This window comes from Callorhinus ursinus, unplaced genomic scaffold, assembly GCF_003265705.2.
Source record: "Callorhinus ursinus isolate GAN/ISIS: 27379988/994484 unplaced genomic scaffold, GSC_fseal_2.0 scaffold8, whole genome shotgun sequence".
NCBI lineage: Eukaryota > Metazoa > Chordata > Mammalia > Carnivora > Otariidae > Callorhinus > Callorhinus ursinus.
The window spans coordinates 2,846,676-2,868,498 of NW_027397070.1; the positions used below are offsets into that span (position 1 = coordinate 2,846,676).

The window sequence follows — 21,823 nt, forward strand, 5'->3', positions numbered from 1 at the left end:
TTTTTATTTATTTATTTATTTATTTATTTATTTATTTATTTATTTATCTATTTATTTGACAGAGAGAGAGATAGCGAGAGAGGGAACACAAGCAGGGGGAGTGGGAGAGGGAGAAGCAGGCTTCCCGCGGAGCAGGGAGCCCGATGCGGGGCTCAATCCCAGGACCCTGGGATCATGACCTGAGCTGAAGGCAGACGCCCAACGACTGAGCCACCCAGGTGCCCCTAGAATACCCATTTATACGTGGGTAACTGCACATATAAGCTTTTTCAAAAATTAAAAACAAAAACTCTTGTCAGTAACAACAATCCCAAATAATCAGTTGCCCCCAGTACAAAGGCTTGTTAAGTGTGCTACATAGAGAACTTCTATTTTATGTAACCAAAACCAAGAGTCGGACGCTTCACCGACTGCCTCACCCAGGCACCTTTAGCACTGTGGGGACTTCTAAGCAGAGCATCAGATGTTGTCTGCATCCTGCACCCATCAGTGCTGGCATGTTTCCCTGCACTTACTGAGATGGCTGTTGGCTTAGTAGAGTCCTGGCTGCCCTCGTTCCTAAGAAGCAGGATGTGTGGTGAGGGCTGCCTTGGCCCATGTCTTTTGTAAACATTCCCTGTCTTCAAGTTTGATAGTTTCCTCTTTATTTGACAATCAGCGGTTAGTTCTCATCCACATCTACTGTCTGTAGGTTTTGAAAGTGGTGACAGATACATAGGTAACCAACGTATAGAACTTGTTTGGTGAATCTTCATCCCTGTTCCATTTTGTGGACAACTGCACATACCGGATACGGTATGGAACATTCCTTATTCCTTTGGCCCAGACAACTTTGTTGAGCCTGGTGTCAATGCGCCCATCTGGAGTTCTCGTCTCCTTTATGGCAGATTTCCAGATCTCTTGGAGTGCCCGAGGGGCACACCTCTTGAAACCGACTCCGTGGATGCCCTTGTGAATGTTGATGGTGTGTTCTGTGGTCGCTACCTCATTGATGGCAGAACGGCGCTTCTTCTTGCCACTCTTCTTTGTGGGAGCCATGCTGCCAGGCCCTGGTTGGAAAGTGCACTTAAACAATTTTTAAGCGTATGACTCAGTGGCACGGTTTTCCACAGGCTGCACCATGGTGCATTCCCATCAGCAATGCATGAAGGCCAATGTTTTAACTTTTAAACAGACAGTAAATCCCTGTTGCTCTCCCTGCAAGGCAGGCAAACACTGATAAGCCTGCCTGGTGGAGGCAACTTCAAATGACAGTCTCTAGTCTGTGGGTGCTTGCTTGCCTGTCAGGTGGCTGCTCAGAGGAGCCCAGAGCCCCGTTCTAATCTGGCTTCTGTTTAGCCCTCGCAACTGGTCTGCTGGTCGTGCCTATTTATGCCTGACCTCCAGCCTCTGATACTGTTTGAGTTCGAGTCCCAGACATCTCGAAGCCTCAATGCAAATGAATTGATAAACATAGACACTTGGAGAGGAGACCTATTGCTAGCTCTGCACACAAATCTCTACTTGGGTGCTGGGAAAACCTTTTAAAAACATCTTTCACGCAGATCGGCCGATGGCTCTAAATCAATCGGCAGAACAATTCAGTGAGAAACAACTAGTTAGGAGATGGTCACTAGCGGTGTTAGTGGCGGGCACTGAGATGGGATGAAATGAGCAAGATTTATTAGGGACGTGGCCGAGGGGAAGGTGGGAGGGGGCCATGAGGGACTGTGAGAGGCAGCGGGAGGTGCAGGTCTCACTCCAGGGAGGGAGGGGAAAGGAAAATTGGGCAGAACCATCCTAGACCCCTGTGCAGCTGAAGGAAGTCTGGCGGGGCTGTTGGGAGTCATTGGTCAAAGTCAGAGGGGCCCGCATCTCCCTGGAATGGACCTGCCTCAGTGTCCCTGCTCTGCCCTGTCTTTGCCCGCGGGCAGCCCAGGGCAGGCGTGGCCTCAGCAGAGCAGGCGGAGGGCCACTGAGCAGCCGCTGGGCTGTGGTCGGAGCTCTGAGAGGCGCAGTGGCAGCCAAAGGATCGAGCGGGTTTCCAGGAGCGCATGTGTAGAATGGTTCCTTGGAGATGTGTGAGAAACACATTTGGCAACGAGGATCTTTTGCCGTTTCCTGTCAGAGGTCCTCCCTCCTGGACATTCGTGCTGGGCAACTGCCCATCTTCTAAGATGCCTGGGGCCTGGGGTCAGCTGTGTGTGAACCTTCTTGATCAGGATGGGAGGTTGCAACTACACCAGCCTCCGCAGATGATCCCTCGCACCGTTTCTACAAGTGCCTGTTCTGTTGAGGGTGCTGTGGCGACTATGAGATCACTCCATTCTGATCGTGTCATTTACCCAAGGGCTCAAGGGGCAGGGGCAGAACTGGAAAGCAGAGCTCCTGACTCCCAGTCCAGGTGTCATTCAGTATCCCTGGATGATATTTCATTTCCTCCTTCCTTTCTCACTGTTTGGGGTGGTTTGCTCCCCTGAAGACTTCAACCTGCCTTGCGACTTCACCCCAGGACCCATGGGTGTCTAGGAAGAGTGCTTGCCCGATGTGGTGGGAGGACTCTGTCTACGCCATGTCATCTCTTCTTGGTTCCTGTTTGCTCCTTGTTGGACTCCTCACCCGTTTCTCCTTGGCCCCACCGTCCTTTCTCGGTTCCAAACATGTACCTTGGCTGCATCGCTGCTGTTGCATTGGGCTGTCCTCCCTTGCCCCAGAGCCCCACTGGGCGGATCAACCGGGAGCCTCAAGTCATTCATTTTTTATTTGAGAACGATGTTAAATTATGATGGGAATGAAAGTGGAATGGGGTCAGATATTGCCCATGGGATGCTCCTTTCTGGTTGCTGTCATTTCTTCCAAAGGAAGGAGACAAATTCTTCCACACTTGTAGAGGTCTTACAAATGTTCCTCCTGAGGGGCCAGGCGATCCTGAAGGTGTTTGCAGGACGCAGCAGAAAGGGAAGACGTCTAACTGTGTGTTGGTGTGTGTGTTTCTGAGTGCGTATTTGAAGCCACTTTGCAAAATTGGATCACAAAAGTTGTGTGAGAAGTCCCAGGCAGGGTTTCTGGGATAGTCCATATGAAAGGGGAAAAGAAAAATCCTTCCTTGAACTCAAAGAATGAGCTTTAAAAAATTTACCTCAATTTACTAGATGCTTGCCATTGGGTAGCTAGAACCTGGTCTAAATTTTATCCCAACTTGGCACCGACAGATTGCTCTGCCCTCTGGCTATGATTATATCTTGGCTAATGATAAAGGGGGTCATTATGTTGAATTTTCCCATGGCTTCATGTTTGCGGTGGTTTTGAGCACTTCCTTCCGAGTGGTAAAAGATGACTGGTTGCAGGTGCTAGAACTCTCCTTCCCCTCCCCCTGTGGCAGCAATAACAGCTGTGGAATAAGCCTGACATCACACACCCTGCTAGGAGATGCCACCATGTTCAAACAAAGCCCACCCAAGTTGGAGGCCTTTGATTCTGGAAAGTAACTACCTATTTGACAAACCAGAAAGGGAGGTAAGCCGTTTGACTTAAAAAAAAGTAACAGTGGGTATCGGGGTCTTTGTCACCAAGCTCTTGCCTCTTGAATGATATTGTTCCCATGCCTGAGATCAACTAACCCATGAGACAACTGAAGGTTGCCTTGACCTTCACTGCATTATAACATCAGATAGAATCCAGTGAGGCCCAAAGATGAGCAAATATAGCACGAAGCCTGCAGAGCCCACCTGATGCCCTGAAAACACTTTTTTTTTTTTTTAAGGGAGGGAGGGGAGAGGGAGAGGGTGAGAGAGAATCTCAAGTAGATTCTATGTCCAGTGCAGAGACTGACACAGGACTCAATCCCAGGACCCGAGATCATGACCTGAGCTGAAACCAAGTCAGACACTTACCTGACCGAACCACCCAGGTGCCCCCCGAAAACACTTTTTTGAAAGAATCCTTCATTGTGAAGCTTCTCCAAGAAATTTCATCTGCTCCATTTCTTAATAAATTACCCTGTACTTTTTTAGTGGACAATGCGGACAATATTTACTTGATTTGAATAAATGACTAGCAACATGCATAAGGAAGCTTCTCTTCAAAGTGCATCAATTGATTAATGACTTGGGCAAGAATCACTTCATGGCTCTTTGCTGCATTATTAGTCATTTTGTAATAATGGCTTTTTGTCACTTTAAAATGCAATTTTCTTTATAACTCAGTTATGGTCCCGTGTGTTTGGCAAGGTTAGCTGGTGAGTATGTGACTGTACTCACTGTGTGATCATCTTGTGACTTTGGCTTTGCAGGAAAAATTTACAAAACTTTTTGACGGCGTGTCCTTGACGAGTAGTGCCCAGGGATGCACAGAACTATAGAGCTGGGGGAGACCTTAGATCTTTTCCCGCCCAAATCCCTAATGCTGTAGAAGAGGACCCTGAGGTACAGAGGTGACATTAGGGCTACCCTCCCCAAATCAGCCTGAGTTTCTCAGACACCTCTGCTGTGCCTTGTGCTGTGGCTAAGTGCTGGGGAAACAGGTGGTTTTGGTTTCCGGCTTACCCTCTAGCTGGGGAATGAAAGCTGGTAGGTGCAAACATTTAAAGATAGCATATGGCAATATATCAAATGTAAGCAAGGATGGCCCAGACTAATGTAACTGGCTGTGCTTTCCCACCATGCTTCACATCACGGTCAGTCTGGTGGTCCAGTTGGAAATGGAGCAAGGGCTGAGGCAGAGCAGAACGGTGAGAGCATCCTCCTGGGGTACAGCATAGAGCTGGCCACCCACATCTTCAGTCTAGGTCGTGTATGACAGAACTGGTGCAGGATCCGAGGACAGATCATCCAGCTTAGAACCATGGTGACAGTAAGGTCAGGAAAGCCTGAGGCTCCTTTGGCACGGGGCTTCCTTTCTCCTCACTCTGGCAGCGTCTTTCTGATGGGGGGTGGTGGTGATACAGCGTGGGAGTTAGGAACACAGGCTCCAGAGCCAGATGGACTCGGACAGGAGCCCCAGCCCTGCCACCTTGTCGTGGTATGACTTTGAGTAAGTTATCTCACTTGTAAGCTTCATTTCTTTATCTGCAAAGTGAAAATAATAATTAGTAACTGCCTCATAAAATTTTGTGAAGATCAATTGAGATAATGCATGAACGCAAAGCACACAGCACAGTGTCTGACATAGAGCTACGCTTATTATAAGGATCTATTATTAATATACCCAAATCAACTATGCTGTTAGCACAGTTGCCGATAGCAACGAGAGAGAGAGAGAGAGAGAGAGAGAGAGAGAGAACGTGTGTGTATGCTTCCGTATACTGTGCTCTGCTATTTTAGCCATCAAGGAGAGAGCTGGATTATGGAATCCAGTTGGTTGTACAATGAATAGTTCTTTAAATGGCCAAACAACAAATGGCGTTAAGGTGGAAACACAAGGAACATTTCATTTGTAAGTGGTCCTGTAAATCGTTATGAGCTTACCATTTTTTTTTCACTAGGCACAACGGAAAACTACATTTCCCAGACGCCCTCACAGGTAGGTCCAGATCATGTGACAGGTTTCTGGCCAATAAGATGTGGGAGGGAGGATGTACTCCACTTCCAAGTAGAACAAAAAGCTGACTGAATGATTTCCTTCTCTCTCCACTTTCTTCTTTTTCCATAGTCACATGTTCCAGATGGCAAAACTATTGAATGGAAAAGACATGTATCCCTAAGTCACTGCTTGTAATAGAGCCAAGGAGGGGAGTTGCCTAAACTTTACTGAACGTCCCATGAGCAAGAATAAATTTTCATTATGTTAAGGCTCCGAGATTTGGGGAATATTGTAAAAATTAGTTGTGATTGTGTTTACTTACAAACTGGCCAACTGGAACTATTTGAATGCAAAAAAAATGTAAAGATAACAAACATGTTCACACCCAAACCATTCAAAAGCCATGCTTAATAACAACCAGTTTTATTAACAAAATGTACAAGCCATATTTAACTTGGCAAAAAATTAATATATTGCTGGGTTGGTTTTTTTTTTAAAGATTTTATTCGTTATTTGAGAGAGCACACAGAGGGAGAGTGAGTGGAGCTCCCGATGTGGGGCTTGACGATCCCAGGACCCTGAGATCATGACCTGAGCTGAAGGCAGAAGCTTAACAGACTGAGCCACCCAGGGGCCCCTGGGTTGTTCCTTTTTGAATGGTCTGTTATGCAAAAAGAATTAAAAAAAAATAGTGCCCCAAAAGGTGGCATTCTGACTTAGGTCTGAGAACAGGATATACTTTAGTTTTGTCAGAAAATGTGCTTCATCATATGCAGATGAGTGGAAAAAAAATTATGTTTCCAAAGAGTACAGATTGATTCCACAGAAAAAAATTAAAATGTCAATAGTGATGTCTCTCACTATTGGGGTTGATAGCCAAGTAATTCTTCTCCATATGCCTTATTATATTTTCTAAATCTTCTACAATAAGCATGTATAACTTGTAAACAAAAAGATAAAAAGCCATTTAAAAAGTATTCTTTAAAATTTATTTTATTATTTTAAGTCCTTCATCCTTTTACACATCAATAACCCCTGAAATTACTAGAAAAGGAAAAACAAAACAGGAACAAAACAGATTATTCACATAATAGATTTTGGCAGCCAAACACTTGAAATACAGAGATTTGAAGGCATAGGCTCTAGTGAGCCAACCACGTCACTACTGCAAATTTTGGGGAGAAAACACACACATGAGCTAGTGGTGCTGGGGGGGATGTTCAAAAGGATCTTAAGCTGAAACAACAGAAAAACCAGAACCTTGGCTGGAAATACTTATGTTTGCTTTGGAGAAGCGACAATGAGAAAAGGTTCGCAATAAGAAAGACACTTCTGGGATGCCTGGGTGGCTCAGTCAGTTAAGTGTCTGCCTTCAGCTCAGGTCATGATCTTAGGGTCCTGGGACTGAGTCCTGGGCTCCTTGCTCAGTGGGGAGTCTGCTTCTCCCTCTGCCTGCCGCAGAGGGAGAAGCTTGGGTTCTCTTGCTTGGGTTCTCTCTCTCTCTCTCTCTCTCTCTCACAAATAAATAAAAAAAAATAAGAAAAACACTTCTGGAGTCATTTCTTTAAGAGCCCTGTAGTGGGTGTCTTTTGAAGGGTCAGCGCACTCTTCCTGTCCACCACCCCATCTCTTCACCTGGTCTGCCCCTATGTCCGTGTTGTGGAGGGTAGTCAGTGAGGTGGGGGCTCCTCCATCTTCCTTAGATTCTGATAAAATTAAGATGGGAGATCAGAAGACATCAGATACTTTATTCAGCATTCCTCAATACTTTCCCTTTCCACATTCAGTTTCATGAGCCCTTGCAATACTGCCCCCTTTGATTATAGAAATCATAGATATAGGATTAGAAAGAACATTTATAGTCAGAAGAACTGGATTCTCTCACCTGCTTTTGGTGTGACTTTAGTCAAGGTTTTTAATCTTTCATTTAAAAAGATCACAAGAACAAATTTGTCAACCAGGCATTTGTCCACGAGAATGAAGACACAGGTGTGTCTTTTATTTCAAATGGAGAAGCATGATTGACATTCACTTGGCATTTAGGCCAAACTAAAACTGGAAAGTTTGGAAACCTGGAGTTTACTTAATTTTAGTAGAGGATGAATACAGCTGAAGGGCCCCTAGAGATCATGCGGTCCAACACTTTCCTCCTCTTTCACCTCCAACTTCACTGTTAGAGGTGAGGGAAATGAGGCCCAATGAAGTAACGGGAATGCGCTCGCTTGGCTTTACAGTTGGGTGATATCAGACCCGTCCCCTCCCATGTGACTAAGTCCTTGTGGGGGAACCGAAGCTTCTCCTGCAGTGCTGCCTTGTCTCAGAGCCCATGAAGGTCCATCGATACCCCAGGGCTGTGTGAGCTTGCAGTAGGAGTGGACGGTCAGAGCAACCTGAAGAGATGGGCATTTCTCCAGTGGACCTGGCTCTGGACAGTGACACTAGTTCCTTCTTCTGAATAGCTTGACTTTCTAGACTCAGCTTAGGTTTGGCTTTCTCCAATCCCATTTTTGTCTAATTGAAGTTGGGTCATACAGAGCCACCTGAGAAAGTGTGGAACTTTAGCACATGGTTGCAAAACCATCACTGAGCATTTGCTTATGTGCCAGGCACCGGGTTAGGCCTGATGACCCACCTGTGCTTTCTCATGTGATCTTTATAAAGCCTCTGCATATCACTCACATTTGAGAAAACTCCAGCTCAGTTGGCCCTCTAGATGTTCTTTCTTAGATGAAACTCAGGGTGCCACAGTCAATCCTGTCAGGAGATTGGAGATCTGGGCTGTCTTCCCTCACTGACATGATTTCAATGATCAGGTAATAGAAGAGGTGGTGGTGGCGGCGGTGGGGTGGTTCTGACAGGTAAACCTCCAGCTACCCTGTCCATTGCAATTCCTTCTGTTGTTCAGTGTCCAAAGCCAACAGGTCCCAGGATCAGGACTGGAGCCGAAGGCAGATGCTTAACTGACTGAATCACCCAGGCGCCCCCCTCCAAAACCATCTTAACGTTCAGTGAACTATTGCATTACTGAAGGAACTCAATATATTTCCCAGACTATTTATTTGCAATGAATCATGGATCCATCCATTCTGCATGTTTTTGCTAACTTTTTACCTATTTGTGCCTGCCAACAAATATTCAAACTCCTTTCTTTTGTAGTGACCCAGAATTGTCCAAGATAGATGCTAAGTAAATATTTTTAGTTGGGTTCAATAGTGATCTTTTGTGGCTATCCATTTACTCCTTAATTCAGATTAGACTTAGGAACATTAGAATTGGTGCTGAAGATGGTTTTATCTTCTCTCCCAAACCCACTTCCCAGTATTGTGAAAATGAGAAAACAGCAATAGTTGTGAGTTGCCTAGGGTAACTCAGCTCATGGGTGGGGGCACTGGGTTATGACTCTTCAGTCCAGTGCTCTCTGCTCCAAATTGCTGCCTCCAGGCATCTCATGGTGCAGCTTCCACTTTGCTTTCTGGAGGAAACCAACTTCCATAAAAGAAGTCCAACTACCCTAGGATGGCCATGCCATGAGAAGCTCTACCTTGTCATCTGGAGAGGCCACAGAGAGGATAATTCAAGTCTCTGGCTGACAGTCCCAGCTGAGTCCCAGCTGTTCACCGAGACCAACTTGCCAACTACGTGTATAAGGCCATCTTGGAAGTGGACAGTCCAGCTCCAGTCAAGCTACCCCAACTGGGTCCCCATGGAACGAAGGCGAGCTATGCCTATACAACCTGCTTAAATCACAGAATCTTGAACAAAGAAATGGCAGTGCTGTCTTAGGCCATGAAGTCTTGAGGTGGCTTGTTATGTGGAGATAGGTAACCAAAATAGTAGGGCAAAGGCAAAGGGCCGTCGGCCTGTGGTTTGAAGATGTGGAGCAAGGGGGTCTAAAAGCAAGTTCCAGGGCAAAGGCTTAGGAATTCAGGGATAGAATTCAGAAGGGGTGGCCAAGATCTGACAAATCAGATCGTCAATGGAGAGTCTGCATCAGAAATTAGACAAAGTGAGGGGCACCTGGGTGACTCAGTTGGTTAAGCAACCGACTCTTGGAGTTTCAGCTCAGGTCATGATCTCAGGGTCCTGGGATTGAGCCCCACGTCAGGCTCTGTGCTCAGCGCGGAGTCTGCTTCAGGATTCTCTTTCTCCATCTGCACCTCCCTCTGTTGGCATGCTCTTGTGCTCTCTCTCTCTCTTTCTCTCTTTAAAAATAAATAAATAAATATTTTTTTATAAAAAAGAAATTAGGCAAAGAGGAAGAACGGAGGGCAGGCCAAGGAAAGGATGCCCGAGAATGGGGAATGAAATGAGTCTGGGTTTTTTTTAAGGGTCAGACCAAGAAGAATTTTTAAGGGCTTTTTTTTTTTGACACTCTCATAGAAATTGTTCAAAAAATACAACTAAAGCAAGTACAAAAGCAAACATTTCTGAAGTATCTGTGATTCTATCAGAGCCTTGAAACAAGTGTACCTCTCCAGCCTCAGTGGTGGGGGCAAGAGCCATCTGAGATACAACAAAGGAAGGTCAACGTCTGAACAGCCTTGCCCATGCTGGGGAGGGTTCCCACGAAGTCTTAGAGAAAGAAGCAGAACGGATGATCAGGACACACTGTAGTGAGTTGTTTATACAGTAAATTATAAGTAGGCCGAATTTCTTGCAAGGGCCCACATATTCTAATCCAATCTTTGTGTTCTCTTCATAAAGATCTGAGTTAAAGTACCCCTCGAGGTACTATTCCATAAATACACACTCGGGAGGCGCCCTACTCAGGTGGTTTCTAATACTCAAAATTTGTAAAAAGCCAGGTAAGCTTTTCCAGAAGTTTATTTTAATTGTGTTTATTTCCAACTGTGTGTGTTATGCGATACATTAGCCTAGCTAATACTTAAAGAAATTGGATTTATTATTCTACCCACCTCTTGCCGCAATCACACAGTTACCCATGTTTAAATATCACCTGTTGGCATTGCTGTATTCCTTAGGAATGTGGCACACTTCTAGTGTCTCAGCAAAGGCTATGCCAAGGATGTCTGCTTTATTCCTTCACAGAGCTGAGCCTGAGCTAAATCATGGAGTGTTCCAAGGGCATTTCCTGTATCTGCACCCTTCTTGATAATGTGTTGCTCCTTTCCCCAAGGGAGACAGGAACATCACATCCCCCAAGAAACTAGCACCAGCCTTCCTTTGCCCACTGAACCACGCTCCCTCTCAGATCCTTCATGCTCCTGATGCAACCCCTTCCTCAAGAACACTGACTCATCCTCATGGTGACATGGGATGTGATATATACATTTTGCAGTAATTTTTATTGGCATGGTGAAATGTTCACAATATCACTGACTTTTAAAAGGCTACAGAACCATACACTACCCACAGTATTAAAAAATGCAATAGGGCTGGACATTTCATTATTTTAACGATTGGCAGTCATGTTTCTCTTTGGGGGCAAACTATTCTTGCTTTAGAAAATAACTTGATGTAAGCCCTTGAGTTAGAAGGGAAGGCCCAAGGGTAGGAGAGTGGGCAGGAGCCTAACAAGAGCAGGAAGTGGCTACGGTGCCCTGCATGAGGCCGGCCAGGATCAGGGAAAGAGGAAACCGGACCAAGGACAGCAGAGCACATAATGGGTGGAAGTTCTCTGGCAGAGGGGATGGCCAAAGGACAATGAAGGCCTGGAGGGCGCCTGGGTGGCTCAGTTGGTTAAGCGACTGCCTTCGGCTCAGGTCATGATCCTGGAGTCCCGGGATCGAGTCCCACATCGGGCTCCCTGCTCGGTGGGGAGTCTGCTTCTCCCTCTGACCCTCTTCCCTCTCGTGCTCTCTATCTCTCATTCTCTCTCTCTCAAATAAATAAATAAAATCTAAAAAAAAAAAGAAAGGCCTGGAAAATGTCTTATTTGAAGCTGCTTACTACAGTGCATACTTCTCGTTCTCCATCTTCAGCTTACCACAGGCATGTTTTATGTGGGTGGGGTTGTATTTGTGCACTTGTGTGTGTTAGGGGTGGGGGTAGATCTGGTAGAGTGGACATAGCCTTTGTGGAGGTAGAATCTGGAACTAAGGACTGACTATGAACAAGGAGACTCCTCATCTGTCTGCAGAAATTTGGGGGGACTTCTTCAAGACGTGGAATGGAGTTTGCATCCTTTTATCTAGATCTTGAGATCTAGATCAGCTGGAAAGGAGAATCTCATGCTGGGGATAATTTTCCTCTTTAGAGTTTCCTACAATGAGTATTTATGATTTTTAAAATGAGAAAATACTATTTTGAAAAGTGTGCTCATTCTGAGTCTCCCTGGGTGTAGCCATCAAGTTGGGAAGCATTTAACAAATCAATCTCATAAACTAATAATGAATGAGGTGACGTGTGCAAGGATATGCAGATTTTAGCAGGGGGCTCCTGGAGACTCTAATTCTATAAGACAGAGGAATATAATTTTAACCAGAGTGAGAAAAACACCATTCAAACCAAGCAGCTCCATATTTTACCAGCCTGAAGATAATTTTCTCCTTTAGCTAAAAATGTGGCTAAGCACTGGAATTGGAAGGAGGGGAGTTCTATTTCATGAAGATGTTTGAGAAAAGAAAAAGAGCTCCCCAAGGAATCCAGACACGTACCTGTGAAAATTCGGGCTGTGTTTGAGAGAAATGGCGCTAATATTTCCTAGTGGGTTTTGAGCTATCACGAATTGTTTTGTTTTGGTATTTTTTATTAGACACTGGCAACATTATTCTTTTTTAGCTCGCTGGTATGGCTAAAACCCCAAATAGCTTGAAGCCCAGAATTTGTGGCTGTATGCTTCATGGGAGCAAGGGCCATTTTTATGTTCCCCAGCTGGACTCGGGGCAAAGCCCGAGACTTAGAAAAAGATAATAAGGACTAAGCATAGCCACTGTTATTAAGTGTTTATAATGTCACAGCTCCTGTTCTAAATACTTTGCTTTGGGGGTGCCTGTGTGGCTCAGTTGGTTGAGCAGCTGACTCTTGATCTCAGGGTCGTTGAGTTCAAGTCCTTGGCTTGAGTGAATTCCTCCAACCTGGAGCCTACTTTAAAAAAAAGAACACCACAACTTTGTTTTCTTACCCTTTTTCTTTTTGGGGAGAATATTAGGGCTTTACTGTCTTAGAAGCCACTCAATAAGTGGAAGGGAGGAATGAAGCAAAAGGAGGAGAGAGGAAGAGAGAGAAGGAAACAGGGAGTTCCTGTGTGAAGTTTGGTCTGGTCTGTATTTTTTTTCTCCCTTGTTGAGAGGATATAGTAGAGGTCAATAATTCCTTCAGAATTCGTTTGGGGACCCCTTGAAAATGAACGACAGGCATTCTCCATCACGTGAAGAAGGAATTGGACTCCTGGCACCCTGTTCCTACCCTACACATTAGCCTGAGCGTTTGGGGGGTTCGGCCTTGAGTTGAAGCTCCCTGCTGAGAGGCTGGCCCGCTGAGCGGGTTCCCGAAGAGGCGGTTCCCATCCCGGGACACAGGGGGGCAGTATTTCAACAGGCCTGAGCTTTACAGCGCTTCGCGAGGTGAGCTCGCATTATCTCCAGCAAAAAGCCTGTTGGACTGATTATTTCAGCTCAAGAATTTTAGAGTCCAGGAGAGAATGCATTTTAATGACTCCAGGGAACGTATCAAATTAAACACATTATCCCGGATTTTCTTCCCTCGCCTGCTCTCACCCGCCTTCTCCGCGGCGTCGCTCTGCGCCGCGTGGGCCCCCGCCCCGGGGCCCCGGATCAGGCCCTCTGCAGAGCACCAGCCCTTGCTAAAAAGCCGAGGGCCAGCAAAGGCCTCCACCGCTTGTCTTGGCGCAGACCCTGCAAGGTCACCTTCCAGCAGGATCAACTTATTGCGTGCCGGGCCAGCGGGTCTGCAGCTGGACAGACCCAGAGCCCGCAGCTGGCACAGGCTACCGAGGACGACTCACTCTTCTAGGAGCTTTACATAGATTATCTCTGATTCCCGACAGCCTTGCAAGAGAAACAGTATCGTTGTGTGGTAGGTGAGGAAACAGACAAGGAGGTTAAAAAACGTGCCCGAGGTCATGAAACGAGGAGGTGCTGAACCGAGACTCACACCCGGAGGTCTGGTCCCAAAGCCTGGAGTATATACTTATCATCTCCCCAAAGCTAAGCCCCATTTCTCTTATCCCTGTAAGAATCCCATGACACTTGGCCAGAACATGAAGTGGACCCGTTAAATGACTTCCCGGTGGGGACGGGAGGATGGGGATCAGGCTCCTCTGGGCGCCTCGAGGGTGAACTTCAAGTTCTATTTATCCTCTATCCTGTGCAGCTACTGGAATGACCTGCCATTTAATGGGTGCTCACTGATGCACAGGACAACTTAATTGGATTTCATTAAATTCGTGGCCACTCGGGTTGACAGATTTGACAGATTTACTCATGATTTTAAAGAAGTTTGTTTCTGTCTCACCTTTATCTAGGAGTTATTTCTGTGGAGCTTCTGGTTAAAACACTCTCAGAAACTGACAAGTTAGTCTTGTAATTGCTTTCTCAGCTTTATTCTCACTGATAAGATATGAGTGATTTTTTTTAAAGGCAGGACTAACTAATCAATCAAAACAAACATCTGTAATCTGATTTTAGAGCAATCTGCGTGATAAGAGTTGGCCAAGGAGAAATAATTTCCTATCACAGTGGGATAACATGCAAATGAAATTTCAACTCCAGCCTCCCTCACCTCACAGAATGTCAGAGAAGTGCGTGCCAAGCAGCATGTGTTTATGAATGGGAAAAGCCAATGGTGCAGTATTTTCTCTTAGGTTATTCTCAATCTCATTTTCCTAAGGAACTAAATAGCTCTAAACATTTCTAAATATTTCACTCCATATGGCCCAAATCCCAAGCTTTAAAATATCTACCAACTGCCCACAGAAAAGGGTTTTAAAAGAAAAATAATCGATTTTATTGGGAAATTTCCTCAGAAAAGTTTTGTCGGGGGTAAAATATGGGCTGCCTGCTCGGTGAGGTAGCTGACTGTTCACGCAAAGGTCAGACAATTATGTTAGCCATGTCATGGGAGGTGTTGCACTTGGTGGAAAGTTGGACCAGAGGACCCCCTGGGGAATGTTCCACGGACTCCTTACAAAATCCTTATAAATGAAGCCCATGAATGGTGCTTGCCTTTAATCTTAATAAAGTTCACCATATTGTCTTGCGAAGAGCCAGGACCAGTGACCGGTGGGTGGCCTCCTCCTCTGTGTCAGCGGAGGGCTCAGCAACCTTCCCCAGACCTGCTTTCCAACTCCCGCAAACCAAGCTGTGAATAAATACTTCAAAGAAAAGCGAGAGAAAACCACAATCATTCAAAATGGGGCACTGCTGAGAGAAATGGGTTAGGACACAGTAGTTGTACCTAAAATGAGAAAGCTCTACGGCTTTCCATCCTATCTTGAAAACCGGCTAGTACATGACAGATGCAACTTCCTCAGCTCAAATCCTATAATTCTTTCTTTCCACCGTGAGCCCAAATGCCGTCCCTGTAGCAAGGGCATGGTGAGGCTGATACACACCGACGTGCTCCCCGGAGGCCTGCAGACCCCTGCCAGTTGGTGGTCGCTTCTGGGTGAGGGAGGCAGCTGGCCCCACATAGAGCAACATCCTCTCCCTCACCTGTTTAACCAAACTTTCTGGAGTGTCTGCTATGCGCCAGGCAAGGTCCTCGGGATGCAGCAGTGAGAACAAGGGAGGGAAGTTTCCTGCTCTCATTGAGCTTATATTCCAGGGGAGGAGAAAGACAGTAACAGAATGAATACATTAGAAATACTAGAGATAATTGCTGTGAAGAAAATAAAACACGGAGGTGGGAAAGTGAGGTCCCGTACTTCTTTAGAATCGCTGGTGAGGTCCCGTACTTCTTTAGAATCGCTGGCCACTCCTCCTCCTGGAGGAGTGGCCTGAGCCATGCCAAGAAGCCAGCCAGGCACAAGTCTGGGCAAGAATGTTCCAGGCCCAGGAAACAGCAGGTTCTGAGACCAAAAGGAGAAAACCTTGGTGTGCTTGAGAAACATAAAGAGGACCAGTGGGGCTGTTGGGTCGTGCGTGCGGAAGACTGTGATGTGAGGTGAGGTCAGAGGGACAGTGGTTGAATCCTGACTGCTTGTGGCACTGTGTAGACCCAGCCCCAGTCCTATGGAGAAGGGGCATTTCTGGACAGCCACAGCTGCTGCTTGGTTTCAACCTTTCAGGGTATCATGAGGATCCAGCTATAATTACTGTTGGCAGGAATCCCCACATTCCCGCAGAAGGATCCCTCACATGGGAGCCTTGAATCTGAAAAGTCAGTTGGGGGAAAAAACCCCACTCTTGTCTTTCATCAACTCTGAAGACCCCTCCAGGATTGTAATGGAAGGCCACCAGGGATTTTTCCCATTATATCTCTGAAACCCATATGAGGGTTTTCCTCAGAGTCCCATCAAAACAGCACTCTTTGCTGCTCCGAACCATTTTAAAGCATCCTGTTATACAGCTAACTCAAGAACAGCCCAGAAGGGGAATGACATCGATGGCTGGGATGTTAGTACCTGGGGCAGCCTCGAACTCTGCCACACACAGCTCCACACCCCCTCCTCCCCCACTCCTCTCAGGACACGTGGTTTTCTCCTCCCACTTCTTCGTATTACACTTATAACCTATTCATAAAGGTAGGTGGAGAATTCTGTTTTGGAAGATAGCTTTGAATGGAAACAATCAGAAGACATTTAAAGAGAGTCCCACTGGGGCTGGTGCTTCTGGAGAAGGGTCTTCAGACACCAGTGGCTGGCTCCCTTGTACGTGGAGCAAAATCAGGCCCAGACTACTCCCGCCTTTCCTCTCCCATCTTCCATGGTGGTAGTTTCATTTTAGAAGTAAATGTCCACCTTGCTCTGGCCTCTGCCCTGTGTCCCGGTCTTGCTCTGAGCTGGCTGCCCACCAGTCCTGCCAGGTGACCCCAAGGTGGGTGGGGGGCTGGGTCCAGCAGCCTGGGGTTGAATCCCAGCCGTGCTTCCGACAAGCAGTGTGTCTTGGACACGCAACCTAACCTCTTCCAGCCATAGGGCATTCATTTGTAAAACCTCCGGACTTACTTTTAACTACCAGCACTGTCACTGGACTAGGATGGTTAATGGTTCTCCTCGTGTGCAAGCCCTGTACCGGGATAGGTGCTTGGAGGGATCGTGAGACCCCCGTGGTGCGGTGTGGGTGAACCCGGGCGCTGACCTCGAGTCCTGAATCTTAATCTCTGTGCTCCTCCTACTTTCCTATATGTCTGCGGCCTTCTCCCTGGTTGTCCGAACATGCAGATGGAAAGAGGAAGAAGTGGTTACTATTCCTTTCTGTTTTCTTTTGTCTGACTTCCAAACTAGGTTATTAGGAATCGAAAAGGAAGACCCCGAGGAGAGCAAACCATAGGATATGGCATCACAAAGATTAATAGGAGCTGGGGAGAGAAGGTGACACCCCGCCTGCCTTCCCAGGAGGGAGTAGGAGGGCCATCTGGGATGGGGGGATGGGAAGCAGAGGGTGATCCTGGACACAACTGTGGAGGCAGCCAGAAGCTATGTGAACAAGGGACTGACTTGGGTGAGGGGCGGGGGCATGAATGAGAGCAGAGGTGACAGAGAGAGGCAGAGCACTGCCCTGCCTTCTGCCCTGCTCACCCCCTGTGGCCCCTGCAGCAGAGAAATGTGCACCAGGCTCCCAGACGTGGCTGAGCCTCCAGCCGTACCGCCTGTGTGGGACGTCTCCCACCCTTGTCACCATTCTGGGACACTAGGAAGCTCTTCCCTCATAAAGTAGTGAGGGGCCTGAACTTACACAGGGCTGAGTGTTGTAGAAAAAAAAAAAAAAACCCACCCAAAACTGAGCCCAGTGTGTTGCCGGACAGTGGGGAAAATGAACCTTATTACACACGTTATGTAACCAGTTATGATTACCATCAGCACAGGAGGGGGATTGAGTCTGAGGGAGTCCAATTTATAGCATCCTTTCCCCCAGCATGTGGAGCATAATCCAGGAACGCTGAGAGACAGAGAAGCAGTCCGATTTGGGGAGCCCAAAACATGAAGCTTTGACTGAGTGACTTTAGGGCTTTGGTGGGATAAACGCAGGTCATGTGATTTTTTTTTTTTTTTCTTTAACGCTGGGGGTTCACAGGGCTTTGGTGCACTGTGCGACTAGTTTTTACAGTTATGCGACTGTCTTCTGACGGGTGGGGCTGGGCTGGCATCTTTAGGCCTTTGATTTTTCAGGAAGCGTAGTCCAAGGGGATTTTGACCTAGCAGCTAACGGCAGCTTTAGCCACAGGCAAGCAGCTGCTTGTATATAGGCAAGAGGTAGCAAGTGCTGGCCATACCAACATGAAAGCATTGCGTTGGACTCGGTAAACAGGAGGAGCTGAGGCAAGGCTTTGATTAGAGGGGAAAGAAAATGTTTTATGTCAGCTTTTAGGTATAGGGAACGGAACAATTTCCTTATCGCTTGGCTGCAAATCTACAGTACAAGACTTTCAAAAGCAAAAGAAGTTACATTTCATGAGCTCTAAAGATCATTTCTGTGTGAGGTTCTAGCTTTAAAATGATGTGCCAGGCATAAATAGGCAGTGTTAGATCAGCCACACAACCTCGGGTCCTCTCTTATACCATTTTGAAAACTCAACGAGGACCATTTCCAGGGAAAGAGAGGGACATAATACAATGATAAAGTGGTCAACCCACCAAGAGGATGTAAGTATTCTAAATGGATATGAACCTAACAACAGAGATTCAAAATCCATGAAGCACACACTCGCGGAGCTAAAAGAAGATGCAAATCCACAATTATAGTTGCAGATTTCAACACACTTCTCCGAGTAATAGAAAAAATAGACAGAAAATGAGTGAAGATATATCAGTCTTAACGTTATCAGTCAAGTTGACCTAATTGATGTTTATAGACTACATCATTCCAAAACAGAATACACACCCTTTTCAAAACAGCAAAACACGTTTTCAAACATGAAATAGTCATCAAGATTCTGAGTCATAAGTCTCCATAAATTAAAAAGCTCAAATTTACACAAGAGAAGTAAATTAGCACACACGTTTCTAATTAGGAATTAATTAGAAATCAACAAGAGAGAGAGAAAAAAGAAATCAACAAGAGAAATATATCTAAAAGAGTCCAAGTTAAAAGCGTGTTTTTAAAATAACTCATGGGCCAAAGATCTCACAGAAGATGAATGTTCTTGAAGTGAATGAAATTGAAAGCACAACATATCAAAAATTTGGGGGTGTATTTATTTTTTTATTTTTATTTTTTTTTGAAGATTTTATTTATTTGACAGAGAGAGAGACAGCGAGAGCAGGAGCACAAGCAGGGGGGGCAGGAGAGGGAGAAGCAGGCTTCCCGCAGAGCAGGGAGCCCAATGCGGGGCTCAATCCCAGGCCCCTGGGATCATGACCTGAGCCGAAGGCAGACGCTTAACAACTGAGCCACCCAGGCGCCCCTGGGGGTGTATTTAAAAGCAGTATTTCCAGGGAACTTTATGGCATTAGATGCTTTTAATATAAAAGTAGAAATATTGCAAATAAAAAAAATCTAAACTTCTACCTAAGGAACTAGAAAAAGAACAAAATAAACCTGAGGCAAAAAGAAGGAAACACTAGAGAGAACACTGGAAATCCATAAAATAGGAAATGAACAAACAATAGAGAAAAACAATGAAATCAAATGCTGCAGTAGGCTGAGTAATGGTTGCCCAAAGACGCCCATGACATGGGAATCTGTACTTTACATGGCAAGAGGGACTTTGCAGATGTGATTTCTTAAGGATCTTGAACTAGGGAGATGATCCTCAATATTGTTTCCCTCCAAATTGATCTGTACCTCCCAAGCAATACTGGTAGGAATTCCCACAGGGATTTTGTAAAAATTGACAAGGTGATATAAAAATGTATGTGAAATGCTAAGGCCTAGAATAGACAAAACAATTTCGAAAAAGAAGGATAAAGTTGGAGGACTCATGCTAATTTTAAGACTTTCCATAAAGCTACATCTAATAACGGCAGTGGGGTATTGGCATAAGAACAGACGTGCATATTAGTGAGCCAGAATAGAGTTCAGAAAGAGACCCACAGATACATGAGCACTTATTTATTTTTTATTTTTAATTTTTAAAAAATATTTTAATTATTTATTTGATAGAGAGAGAGACAGTCAGCGAGAGAGGGAACACAAGCAGGGAGAGTGGGAAAGGGAGAAGCAGGCTTCCCGCGGAGCAGGGAGCCCGATGTGGGGCTCGATCCCAGGACCCTGAGATCATGACCTGAGCCGAAGGCAGTCCCTTAACCAACTGAGCCACCCAGGTGCCCCAGCAATTGATTTTTTTTAAAGACTTTATATATTTATTTGAGAGAGAGAGAGCGAGAGAGCACGTGTGTGAGCACGGGGGAAGGGCAGAGGGAAATGGAAAGAGAGCATCTCAAGCAGACTCTGCACTGAATGTGGAGGCCAATGTGAGGCTTGATCTCATGACCCTGAGATCATGACCTGAGCAAAACCAAGAGTCGGATGCTCAACTGACTGAGCCACCCAGGCATTCCTGAGCAATTGATTTTTGACAAATTACCAAGGTAATTCAATGGAGAAGGCACAGTTTTTTACACAAATGGTGTCAGAACAAACTATATGGGGGAAAAATACTTGGACTTTTCTCTCACACCATATAAAAAATTTAACCTGAAATAAATTATAGACCAAAATATAAGAGCTAAACTACAAAATTTCTAGGAAAAAATTTGTTGTGACCTTTGGACAGGCAAAAATTCTTTAGATAGGAACTTGAAATTTGAACATCAAAATTAACAACTTCTGCTCTTGAAAGGACATTGTTAAGATGATGCAAAGGGAAAACATAGCCTGGGAGAAGATATTTGCAAAACATATGTTCAGGAAAATTATTTGTTTTCAGAATATATAAAGAACTCTTATAATTCAATAACAAGATGAGACAACCTGATTTTTTAATAGGCAGAAGTTTTAAAGAGACCCTTCACAGAATAAGACAGATGTTTGGGAAATAAGCACATAAAGAGATGCTCGACATCATTGGTCATTAGGAAAATATAAATTAAAACCAAATTGAGATAATACAACATTTCCACTAGGGTGGCTAATATTACATAGACTGTCAAAATCAAATGACAAGAGATCATGGAACAACTAAAACCCTCACACAGTTGCTGGGGGTAATGCAAAAATGAGAACAGCCTCTGCGGCGCCTGGGTGGCTCAGTCGGTTAAACATCCGACTATTGATTTTGGCTCAGGTCGTGATCTCAGGGTCCTATAATCAAGCCCCGTGTCAGGCTCCTTGCTGAGCGTGGAGCCTGCTTAAGATTCTCTCTCTCCTCCGTTTCCCCTCTCCAATTGCACACACACACACACTCTCTCTCTCTCTGAAAAGAAAAAAAAAATGAGAACAGTCTCTTTAAACAACAGTCTGGCAGTTTCTTAAATAGTTAAATATATACTTACAATATGGCCCAGAAATCCCACTGCTAGGTGTTTATCCAAGAGAATTAAAAAATGTGTTCAGAGAAAGACTTGTATGTATATATTCAAAATTGTCTCAATCTTGAAACTACCCAAATAGCCATTAACTATTGGTAGTTGGACAAATTTTGGCACATTCATACTATAATATTACTCGGGGATAAAAATAAGCTGCTATTGATACATGCAACAACCTGGGTGAATCTCAAAAGCCGGACCTAGAAGACCACATACTCTATGATTCATTTATCTAAAACTCTGGAAGACAGAGAGCAGATTAGTGAATCCCATGGGTTGTGGGTGGGAGGAGGGTAGTGACTTCACAGAGACACAAAGTTTTTTTTTTTTTTAAAGATTTTATTTATTTATTTGACAGAGAGAGACACAGTGAGAGAGGGAACACAAGCAGGGGCAGAGGGAGAGGGAGAAGCAGGTTTCCCGTCGAGCAGGGAGGCCGATGTGGGGTTCCATCCCAGGACCCTGGGATCATGACCTGAGCCAAATGCAGACGCTTAACGACTGAGCCACCCAGGCGCCCCCAAAGGAAAGTTTTGAGTGATGATGGAAATGTTCTATATCTTGATGGTCATGGTGGTTACATGGTGATACATTTGTCAAAACGCATCAGAGTGCTGTGAATTGTGTAAGACTAACGAATCACAGACCTGTACCTCTGAAACAAATAATACATTATATGTTAAAAAAAAATAAAAAGAAGATAGTAGGAAGGGAAAAATGAAGGGGGGGAAATTGAAGGGGGAGATGAACCATGAGAGACTATGGACTCTG

At 45.3% G+C, this 21,823-nt stretch overlaps 1 long non-coding RNA gene and 1 pseudogene across 2 annotated transcripts in view; both read left to right on the top strand.

Annotated features, from left to right (window-relative positions):
- LOC141373233 (uncharacterized) overlaps window positions 1–7,853 on the top strand; it is a 121,068-nt gene extending 113,215 nt beyond the window's left edge. For both annotated transcript variants that reach the window (XR_012378949.1, XR_012378950.1), the window contains exons 3-4: window positions 5,462–5,499; window positions 5,629–7,853. This is a non-coding gene — a long non-coding RNA (uncharacterized lncRNA). The remainder of the gene's footprint in view (window positions 1–5,461; window positions 5,500–5,628) is intronic.
- Window positions 7,854–15,269: 7,416 nt separating this feature from the next.
- LOC112821942 (mitochondrial pyruvate carrier 2 pseudogene) overlaps window positions 15,270–21,823 on the top strand; it is a 7,306-nt pseudogene continuing 752 nt past the window's right edge.